Source organism: Pygoscelis adeliae, unplaced genomic scaffold (genome assembly GCF_000699105.1).
Source record: "Pygoscelis adeliae isolate BGI_AS28 unplaced genomic scaffold, ASM69910v1 Scaffold479, whole genome shotgun sequence".
NCBI classification, from domain to species: domain Eukaryota; kingdom Metazoa; phylum Chordata; class Aves; order Sphenisciformes; family Spheniscidae; genus Pygoscelis; species Pygoscelis adeliae.
This window is the reverse complement of record NW_008825453.1, coordinates 334,526-345,979: the sequence shown is the minus strand read 5'-3', so window position 1 is coordinate 345,979 and position 11,454 is coordinate 334,526.

The following is an 11,454-nucleotide window of genomic DNA, read 5'->3' as shown; positions in this document are numbered from 1 at the left end:
TTAGCCAAGAAGCAGGGAAAATGTGAGCTGTCTCCACCGTGCTGCTAGTTTACTCTCAGCAACAAAAATACTCGCTTCTTTTTCCTTCCATTCTGAAAGCCCTGGCCCACAGGACTCCTCCTGACACCTGATGGATGTTCCATTGGACAAAGCAGTATCTAGGCAGTCAGGAGACCATCACCTGCCTAGGAATCCTCCAAAGGAGTGTCAGAGATTTATTGAAACAGGCTGCAGGCCATCTGTCTCAGTCTCAATCTGGAAGGAAGGTGTTTTCTGCAAGCAGCCAGACTTCTCTGTTTCATCAGCCCAGCTATAAGCGATGACTGGCATTAGTCCGTAGTCTGTGTGAGATGCCATGTACAGAACTCAGTCCAGATCCTGCCAGGACTCACCTCTACACCAGGGATCAGCAGCCTTTTCACCAAGAGGGTAAGTTTCCCCACAATTTAGAAGAGGACGGTGCTTTGGATTACTACAGCAACAAAGCCCACCTCTGGAGGACCAAGTCCAACTCAGAGCTGCTGCTTTTCTTTGACACTGTGAACTCCCGGGCCTGACCCTGCCACATACCATTCAAAACCTTCCCACCTGCCACCTCTAACAACTGCACCAAAGGCTGGATAACAGTCAGTGACCTCCAGAAGCCACCATCACATGTGACATGAAATGTTCCTCTTGTGGAGGGTCTCAAAACCACAGCTGCCAACTCCCAGGTCCTTCAAGGATGGAGAAGTGCAGTGGAAGGCAGCACAACCTGTCTGCAGTCTGTAATGTATCCCATTGAGCTTGGTAACTGTGTTGAACTGGTCACTCTACACATTAACTACTCCCAACAGCAGCCCAGAAAGACTCATCACACGTTATTACTGCAATAGCGCCATTTCCCATGTCTGTGGATCTGCTGATGACAGTCAAGTTACAAGACCCTGATTTTGAGCTTCCTGACTATCTGTGATACTGACATCAAATTCCCATGAAGCATCTCTCCCTTAGTCACATGTAAAGTCACCACAAATACTTTGTGCCAGCACCATGTGTTGACCGACCAGGAGCTCACCTGGTCCCTGCAGATAACATGGCCAGACAGTCTCCACCTCCAGTCTACACATCTCACTACACAGGAGAGCATGTGTGCCATGCAGCTTCCTATTACCAGAGCACAGGTACCAACTGCACCAAAGGTAACATCGTATGAAGGCACCAAAAGATTTTTAAAGTGTCCCACACTGGCAATATACTAAAAAAAAAAAAAAAAAAAAAAAAAAAAAAAAAAAACCGGCAAAAAAAAAAAAAAAAAAAAAAAAAAAAAAAAAAAAAAAAAAAAAAAAAAAAAAAAAAAAAAAAAAAAAAAAAAAAAAAAAAAAAAAAAAAAAAAAAAAAAAAAAAAAAAAAAAAAAAAAAAAAAAAAGACTGCTGTAGCAGGCTCCCGTGTTTCTGTGGGGGGGATTCAGAAGCACAGCCACATGCTGCGCAAGTCTGACCCAGCTCAGACACATCAGACTCAATGTGCACACCCTGTATAGATGTTGCATACCTCTGTGGTAAGTCAGAGCTGCACCAAGGAAACCCAGACAGAGTGTACCCTAAGCTGAAGCAGATGTTGCCACCCCGAAACTGTTCTGCTGCTTCCAGGATGCCTGGGCAGGGCATAATCTTAAGAGTTTTCCCAAACTAACCCACCTTTAACTAACCCACCTTTTGGCCCCAGCTGAAATGAAACATTTTCACTCTGAAAGGAAAATCCATCTCACAGGAGCCCCTTCAGGGCCTAAAGGTGTGCATTTACCGGCTCCGGGTCTAAGACAACTGAGAGGTCTGCCGTAAGGGACTCAACTGTGCAGCTAGATCCATGAAAATCCATCCTTCTCAGAGCTACAAAAGCCAGTAAGAAAAAATTCAAATGAACACAGTGCAATGGCAAGACTTCCTGCATTAAGCCCCTATATGGGCTTGCAGTACAGCACAGCCTCAGCTGGGCCCACAGACAAATCTCTCTTGTGAATGGCACTAAAATACTGGTTGAGCTAGGCAGAGCTGAATGAATTGGGACAGCTCGTTAGCCGTATGCAAACAGAAGGATGGAGTTTGCATATCCATCACAGCTTCTGAAAAAAGCTTCAATGTGAGAAGCTGCTGCGCCCTGGGGCCAACCCAGCTAACAGCCATCAGCACAGCAGCAGCCTTCCCCTTGCCCCTGCCCTGCTGATCACGTCAGGCCACAAAGCCAGGTTTGTCAACCGCACTTCTGACACTGCTCTGGTTGTCAACAACAGCAGCATGGCACAGTGCAGTGTACAGGGGACAACCTATTTGCTCACAGATGGTGAGACACAAAAGGACCATGAATCTCAAGCAGGTCAGAGTAGGTCAGAGCAATGCTGAGGGAAAAAGCTGAAGCCCAGCGAGTGGGCAGGCTAACGCGCTCACATCAGCTTCCCCGCTATGATAATCCATACAGAGCCAGAGCTCCCAACACACAGACCCCTCCGGCAGACCCTCAGCGTCCTCAGAACCAGCCCGTCATGGCAGGAGCTGCCAGCCATCAGAAAACAAGGAAAAGCCCACAGCCTCTGTTACCCAGACCCTGAATTCCCAGCCTATCACAGAGACAGCTGCCAGCTATCAGAGGGGCCACGTAGCAAATAAATTCCTCTCCAAACCCTAGGGGCAGGTCAAAAAACAGCAGAGGAAAGACCTTCCCACACAGCGGCTGGTGCCAGCTCTCCCAGAAACGGATCTCTGCTCCAAGTCATGCAAGAAAGCCTTCCCCCCTTCAGCTCATGTTTTCAGCCAGGACCAGAAGGACGGACTCCCACTGCAGCGATTCAGTCACCACTCACTGTATCTCTTTTCCTCCAGTTCTCACAAAATAGCAAATTTTAGCCAACAAGACACATGGACAGATGCCCCAGTGAGGGGATAACCAACACAGAGGACTTAGTGGAGCACGGTACCCAAATGCTGCTTCTGCTGCCTTCAATAGCTAGCTGTGACTGGAAAAGTAATGCCTCTGGCACGTCTCCTTTAATAAATAACTGATACAACAACCACAACAGTCCCAACCCTCCACTGCGATACAGCACAGGAAGGTCAGCACCAGGCATCTCTGCCTGCCAAAGCCTCCAGAGAATTTCAGCCCATTCCTGGACAGGCTCAATATTAGTGCCACAGCAATAACAACACAGCGAAGGAAACAAGTGAAACCAAGAGCTTCAGATCAGGGGCTCAGGGAGATACTACAGCTCTGCAAGCTAACGCAGTCCTTGGAGACAGTGATATTCACGGCCCAAGAGCTCACATACTCTCCTAAGGCCACCATGGCATTACACAGATAAGCACATGGACAAAACAAAGTCACGAAGATTAGACTAATTCCCAGATTTGTACCTTACTTCAATGCCTTCCAAAAAGCCTTCACAAAAGGATTTGGTCCAAAAATTTCCAGCGGCAGCCACTGGCAGGATTAAGTTTTACTTAACTTGCCAGCTACTGCCTAACAAGCGAGCACTACCGGGACAAACAGTAACACAGCCATGTGGTGCCACATCCCCCTTCTGCAAAACCACCATCCATCCAGCACAGGTCAGAAGGGCAGGCTCCGAATAACAAACAAGGGATGGAGAGAGGAGGAAATCAATAGGAAACACCAAAAACACACAGCCCTGACTGCTGTCTCATCAGATGTGCAGCACGATGCAAAGCTGGTGCGACAACATGAAGGCAATTTCCTGCAGGCGCAGTCTCCACTGTGTTCTGCAAGCCCAGCTCTCCTTCATGGGCTTTTACACAGATCAAATAGCCTAAACCACAACATTGTTATATCTATTTGGATGCAGTCAAGGAGGAGTAGCACTTCATTACACCAGATACCCTCAACTCAGAACAGTTCAGCAACTGCCGTGCAGACATGCAAGAGGCTTCCCACCACTTTAAGTACCATGAGCTCAAAAAGGACTTGAGGAATTTCAACTATGCTCCCTACACCTCTACATATACAGCCTTCAAGTCTAGATGGAGGGCCTGATGCCCACCCTGAGAGAGGACTGAAGCCAAACACATCTGTGCAGCAGAAAAGCTGCAGGAGAAACCAGATTTTCTTTGCTTATACTCACAGAGTCCTTCTTCCCCGAGCATTCCCAAACACATGGTGGTGGGTAACTACCTCCACCTTCAAGAGTTCAGGCCACAAGGCTGCGGACCCAGATGTCTCTGCCTGCTGGGAGACCAGGTGGGAAGATCACAGGTGAAGGAGGCCAGAAGCATGCTGGAGAAGGGGGACTTACTGAAGCCTCAGTGCTCCGAGCACACAGGCCGTCTGCCTCCATCCCCGCAAGCCAGCACTTTCTTCTCAGAGTCCATTACGAAACGCTGCCTCTCCTGCTCTCACTATAGCTGCACAGGAAGGAACATCACTCCTTGCGCCGCCACCCAGAAGATCCAGTACCCGCTCTGCAGGTGGGCCAAGGTCTGGGATTTGGGAATGGCCAAGTTCTCGATGAAACTCTCAAAAGTTGTATTGCAGCAGGAACCAGAAGACTGAGCAGTGGAGCCACCACTATCATCCCATAACAACGAACAACGCTCAGGTCACGACCCAGATTATGATGGTTGATGAGCCATTTTTAATGGTATTTGGCCTTGACCTCAGAGACCTAACCACGTTGGAGCAGAGCTGCACCACAGACAGTCAGGGCACACAGATTTACTTCATGGCAATTTCTGAGATGTCAAGGTAGGTTTTTGCTCTGTGCAGGAATTTGGAGGAGCAAAGTCCTCCAGATGATTTCAAAACACAGAACTGCAACAAAACAGCTGCGTTCTCATGGATGGGCAAAGGTTTCTTGACCTTTCTCTTTTTTTCAGAGATGACAAGAGAGGCTCAAAATTAAGAAACATTCCCATCAAAAACATAATTGAAAACAATATCTCTCCAAGAAAAATGCTGGCTTCAACATAACACCGTATTTTGGGAGAAAATACATTCAGTCAAAAAAAAATAAAAATTCTGACCAGCTCTAGCTGCAAACAAGTTCAATAGCTGTTGTAAAGCTTCATTGTTTGCATAGTACAGACAAGGCCTTAGGGAAATTGGTCTGCAGCCCGATTTGGCTAACTTGGCTTTCCGAACGCCACCCCTGGGCAAAGAAACCAGGCTATGACTGCCATCCAATGTGGCCTTCAGAGCACAGCTCCAACCACAACAGACAAAGCCGGACACCTACGGAGTCAGTAATAGCTGGGTCCGAACAGCAGGACACACACTGCCAGGCGCAGACAATACAACCCAGGGAAGGAGTGAACACTCTTAACTAACCCTCTCCATCTGCACCCCAGCCCTGGCACTGCTGCGGCCCACCACCACCACCGCCACGACACTTGGAAACAGCCTCCAGCAGCAGCTACAGCCAAGATCAGCTCCAATGTCGATGGGCCACCCCCCAGCACAGGCAGCATTACAGGAACTTCCCACCACAAGTGCAGACAGTGGTTAGCAGCTCTCTGCCAAATCCTCAGCAGCCCGGGAGACAGAGGCACAGGCTGCAGTAACATACATGCAAAAATGTCCAAAAAATAATCTCCGGTGGACCCCAGCTAACCGGGGCAGCACATCTCATGTGAGCAGGGAGGGAACCACGCATCCTCCGGAGCGGGGAGCACAAGGGATGGGGTGCTGTGGCCTCTCACATAGCTAAGTGCTGCCCTCCACACAGAAAGGACAGGGACTGGCCAGAAGATGAAGAAAAGTGATGGCCACCTCACAGCCAGGCCAATGCTGTCACTCGGACAGCAGCACCACAAAGGACGTAAGGATGCAAGGGAGTCACACGCAGTTTTGGAGGCCCTTTTGCTCACAGACCTCTTGCCAACCTCTCCCTGCACGAAATCCACGCTAACATGGAAGCACTCTCCACCAGGGGCATGGGACAGGCAAAGGTCTTCTGCAGACAGCAGTTTCCAATTCAAAATTTAAAAAATAAAGTTCCAAAAATCAAAATAAAACAACTCCCCCAACTGACGCTACAAAGAGCTGGCAGGAAAGGCAGGGGCACCATGCCAGCGGCTCACCACTGCTTAGGGACTGACACTGCTTATTAAGTTTAGGATCCCTTCCCCAGCTCCAAACACTTCCAGCCAGAAGGACAGTCACTGCTGGCATCAATTTCAAAAAGACCCTGCAATAAAAATAAATCACTCAGCCTTTCAGTGAGCGTCAACACGTTTCCCCATGCACATGTGCAGGAGATGAGGTCGCCAAATACTAATGGCATCTGACCCCTGCCCTGGGAATTCCAGCAGCACCCGCTTTGTTCTGCCTCCAGAGCATTGCCCTAATCACTGCGTCGTACCCGGCTTCGGAGAGCAGGTGATAATTAAGCAGGTCTGGATTAGATACCGGGCTAGTGATTAGTTGGATACCAATTTTCACTTGACAGTTGAGACCTAGGAGTCACTCACCACAGCTCTGAAGTTAAAACTGGAATCAAGACCTGCAAGAGGGAGAAACCAGCAGCGGTGGGGGGAGCAGCACCATCCCACCACTGTACCTCAAATCGCTGGTGTCCTCCCAGCAATGCAGAGCAAGTAGGTGAGATGGGGAGGGAGGGATGGTCCCCTTGCAGGAGAAGCGGGCCCTTCTGCTCTCCAGCCTGGAATAGGAGAGGTGGCTGAGTGAAGTGGAGATAAGCAAAATGATCACCCAAGTGCTTTCTCCACACACAGAAGAAACTAAAATTTTCAGGCACTCCAGAATTTATGGGAAGATGAGATGGAACTTCAGGCCAGGTGCTGAGGACTTACCTGGATGCACAAATTGCACTCATTTAACTGAAACTGCTTTGAAAAGTTTAATTTAAACTTTAGCATGCCCCTGTGGAACACCTTTCGATTGATAGAAAATGAGCAGCATCAACTACAGGCAAAAAATGAGTCAAAAGAAACCACATTTCAATTGATATAAGAACATCCTCAGAGTTGTACCAGTCACCTGGCCAGATGAAAAGTCAAACCTGTAGTTCAGCTGGGGCAAACATGCACACAACCCGGCTGGTGAGAAGATCCATGCTGTCCAGAGACACATACGTTTCTCACGATGGACTTGGGCAGGAGGCCACACTTTACACATCACTGAAGCCCACATCCCAGCAAACTACAAACTACTACAGACCATCAGCACGGATGTTCCCTTCCCAACTGCACAGGTCCCCAGGAGAATTTACAGTACTGTTCTTGCAGCACCTCTATGGAATTGAGAGCTCTGTCACGCTAAGATCCACACGAATGTTTGCCCAAGAAGCTCACAGTGTCAAGTGGACAAGACAAGGCACAGGAGCACTGTTAGAATTTCCATTTTACAGATTAGGAACAAAAAAAGACAGAAATTAAAAAGTCTGTTCAAAACCCCATGAAAAGCCTGCGGGTGGCTTGATGGAGAACATGGATCTCACAAGCAGTCATAGCACTGCACTGACCTAAGGCTCTCTCCTGCTGACCAGCACACAGATCTTACCTGTAAAATGTTGCATAAAAAGACTCAAGCTGTAGAAGAAAAAACCCCTTCCTTCTCTAACAAGGGCAAGGTTGGCAGGCTAAGGGTAGTTCCACACTTCACAGCAAGGCACATCCACACAAAGTATCTCAGGTCCAAGAAGAGGGTACGACATCTATGTACTGCCATATGTCCACCACCAGTCTGCTTAGCTCCTCCACATGTCTCCAGTTCTGGGATTAGCAATACACAAAGCCAACAAGGGCACAAATATCTGCACCCTGCGTCACTGCTCCGTGCCACTGGGCTCAGGCTGGATTCTCTATTTGTGGCTGTAGCCCACTACATGCTTGGTAGACCAGGCAATGAAACCCTGCAGCCTTCCTGCTGCTCACAGCTCCTCTCCCCAGGATCGGGTGCATGAAATCTTCTCATTTCTCCTCCTTCCCACCTAGAGGTGACACCATTCTGGGGTCTTCTTAATTTGGGGATGAGCGCTTTGACTAGGATTAGCTCCTGGCATAGCCCGACAACTCCACAGCCACCCTGGGGAGCCTCAGTTCACATTTCCAAGCAGATGTAAACACTGAAGCTGCTCCATCGCCGCCCTGATTCTCAGAGCAAACAAATATTAACAAGATAAACAAAAGAATGAAAAATCCCACACACCAAGACTGCGGCTGTAATACTGCCTTGGGGATGGGGCGAGCTGAAGGGAATGCCAGGCTGGAGATCCACAGCCTGGAAAGAGGAGGAAGAGGGAGAAACAGATTCAGTCTGGGCAACAGAGGTGAGAGGAAACATTGGACCATGTCTTGCTCCAGCTGACCCTGGAAGGTGAGATGCCTCCATTCCCAACAAGAGATGAGAGGAGAACTTAGTCTTATGCCACAGGGATCCTGCAAAAGGTCCAGTCGCTGACAAAAAGTACGAGCCATCAGATCTGTAGGTCTCCTCCTCGTTGATCAGCTGCCATAAGGCCATCCACTGTTAATAGCTCGTCTTGTTCACAAAGGGGCTTTACCCTGGGTACTACTTCTGGACACTGCCCAACTGACAAAAACCAGCCTAGCTCAGAAACTGTCAGCACAAGCCAGGCCATCCCCCATGCTGGGCAGAGGGCACCTTGAGGGAAGGGGCTGAGAGGGATACATGGGTGAGAGGGCAACGCCCTTCCTTGGCACACAGTTTCTGAATACAGCCATCGTTAATCTCCTCCTGGTTTTCACTAATTGCCCATGCATTTACAGTCAAGCAGCTGAGGTGCCTCCTGCCCTTCCGTCCCTGTCTCTCCCTGCAGACCAATGGCTTGCTCTCTCCTGGACACCAGTCACCAGGGATCACGAAATATTTTGGTTGGACTCAATGATCTTAAAGGTCTTTTCCAACCTAAATGATTCTACGATTCTATGATTCTATTTTGAGTGGTGCCTGGGGCTCCAGGCCTTCTCAGAGACAAGGCTGCAGCTGGACTGCTCTGGCTGTTCCCCGCTGTGCTCCAGCCAACTACCAGCACGTTCTTCAGCTCTCTGGAAAGGAGCAAAGACAGCTTTTCTGATGGAGCATCCATGGTGGCACCATGAGAGGCTTTCTCCCCTCTGTTCCACACAAGGCCTTGCCACATGCTGCTCCAACTGCGCAACTCATCATGCAGGACTTCACCAAGGAACAGGCTGCCCACACGCAGCCTCCGACCCCTCTTAGTTGCACCTTCCCTTGCAGAGAGGTTCACTCTTCCCAGAAGAATTAGCTGAATTGGTCCCAACAAAAATCTCATCCCATGCATTTCTGACGCAACTAAACTCACTGCGTCTTCCTGAGTGATTTTCCCCTCTCTCTGCTAGCATCCACAACAACTCCCAATGCTGCTTTATTGTTGAGTTTCATTAATCTACCATCTGCCTCCTCTTGTGGAGCCTTAAAGAAACAGAAGAGGATGAAAAGGCACAGCACAGAACTTTGCTGCCACCAGACCCCTCTTCCCAACGCAAGACGCTGCTATTTATTACTAAACTTTGTTTATAGTTACGCAGACACTCTCCCACCCACATGGCAATGTTTCATTCAAGACAAGTTTGAATTCACTTCAAGAACAACATTTCAAAAGATCCCAAAGCATTTGTTTACAAACAGCATACACAGAGAATTCGCTTCCCCCACCAATGAACACGGTCCCCTCCGAGACGGGGACAGGCAGCTGTTTCATAGCACCCAACACTACTCAACAGCTGAGGGACAGGAAACGATCTGCAGACAACTGATATTGCTGAGGAAATTTATGGAAAATGAGGGCTGGAGACATCTATTTGCCTGGAGAGAACGGGGAAGCTTCTGAGCACTCAAGCTCTCCACTGGGTCAGGAGGAATTTAGGGAGGCAAAGCATCCCAGACTGTGGTCAAAGGAGTGACTCCAAATTTCAAGCCTCATCTGAAAGCTGGCACCTCCCAAGCTAACGGGAACCTGGGCACTGGGATAATTTGGCTGCAGAGGGGAGAGCACCCCCTGCCGAGGCAGCCACACTGATCTCCATCCAAGCCCTGAACAGGCCCAGCCCTGTTCAACGTAGGGTACGAGCCAAGATCACAGCCTACGGAGGTATTTGGCGCAATAAGAAGACACTAGGAAGACTATAAAACTGAAAGCTTTTTGCAGCCCCAGCCTCTATACACAAGACCTACTGTAAATACTAAATCTTCAGAGGGGGGGAAAAATCCAGAGGAAGGAGGATCATACAACTCTTTCAAATACCAAAGTGCTAAGAATGGTAAAGGGTCACGTGTTGTGGAAGCCAAGAGAAGCTACGTTCCCAGGATGGAAACGGAGGTCATCAAAAAGGCTAGAGGAGAGTCAGATATAGGAGGACTCTGGACAAAACAGTGGGGGCAAAGGGTCTTACAGAGAGCTGGCTTCATGTGGTACTTGCTCCCCAGAACAGTCACCGACTTTACGAAGGTAGGAGACAGCAGGGGCTCCCCAGAAGATTAGTCAGTACAACCGCCCAAACAAGGGACACAATATACCTCCTCACCTCCAAACAGCCACGCGTGATGGAAAGAACCAAAGGCTATCACAAAAGAAGTGATGAAAATACCAGTATTGGAAGAGAGCTGCCCCGCAGGAGATGGGATGCGAGGCAGGACTGCCCCCCTCTTCTATACAGACACGTCCCAGAGATTGAGCACAGGACATCTTACACTGAGGATGGGACATGTATGTGGGTAGAGTAGATCTTGTACACACCCCTTGCTCAGAGGTGGGCAGCACGTGGAGAGCTCTCACTCCTTCGCCATGGAGGCAGGGGAGGAGAAGGCTGGTCCCCTTTACCCGTTCTTCCCAAAGATCAGATGTGGAAGACAAAGCTGCCAAAATGGATGGCCCTCCCCAAAATGGATGGTAGGAGAATGAAACTATCCCCAAATCCATTCCCTGGGAAGGGCTGATGGAAGGGGCACTGCCCTCACACCCTCTTGGTGGAGGGAACAAGGGGCACCCTCCCCAGGCAGGCAGAGCGGGAGATGCCCAGGCCCTTTAGATGGCGAATAACAATCCCAAGTAGGATACGCAGGGGGGATGCCACCCCTGTACACCCCCAAGGTGGGCTGCACTGGGAGATACCCTCTCAGGCAAGGTGCTGCCCAAACATCGTGAGCACAGGGAGGGGGTGATCGTCAGATGGGACGGTGATCTCCTCCAAGGTGCCTCTGGCAGACATAGGGGTGCCACTCTAGAGAAGAGAAGGTGCACGGAGGACACCACCAGCTCCCCCCCAGAGGAGTGAGCAGGGGACACCTTCCCCCAGCTAACCGGGGAAGGGGAGGATGGGGGGCTGTCCCCAGTGGCAGCACACAGGGACCACCAGCCCCAGAGAAGGTGCATGGGTGGTATCGCCACCAGCCCCCCCCCAGGCGAGGTAATGGGGGGTGCACGCCTCCCTGGATGGGGGGGCCCAGAGGGACGCCCCCCCCAT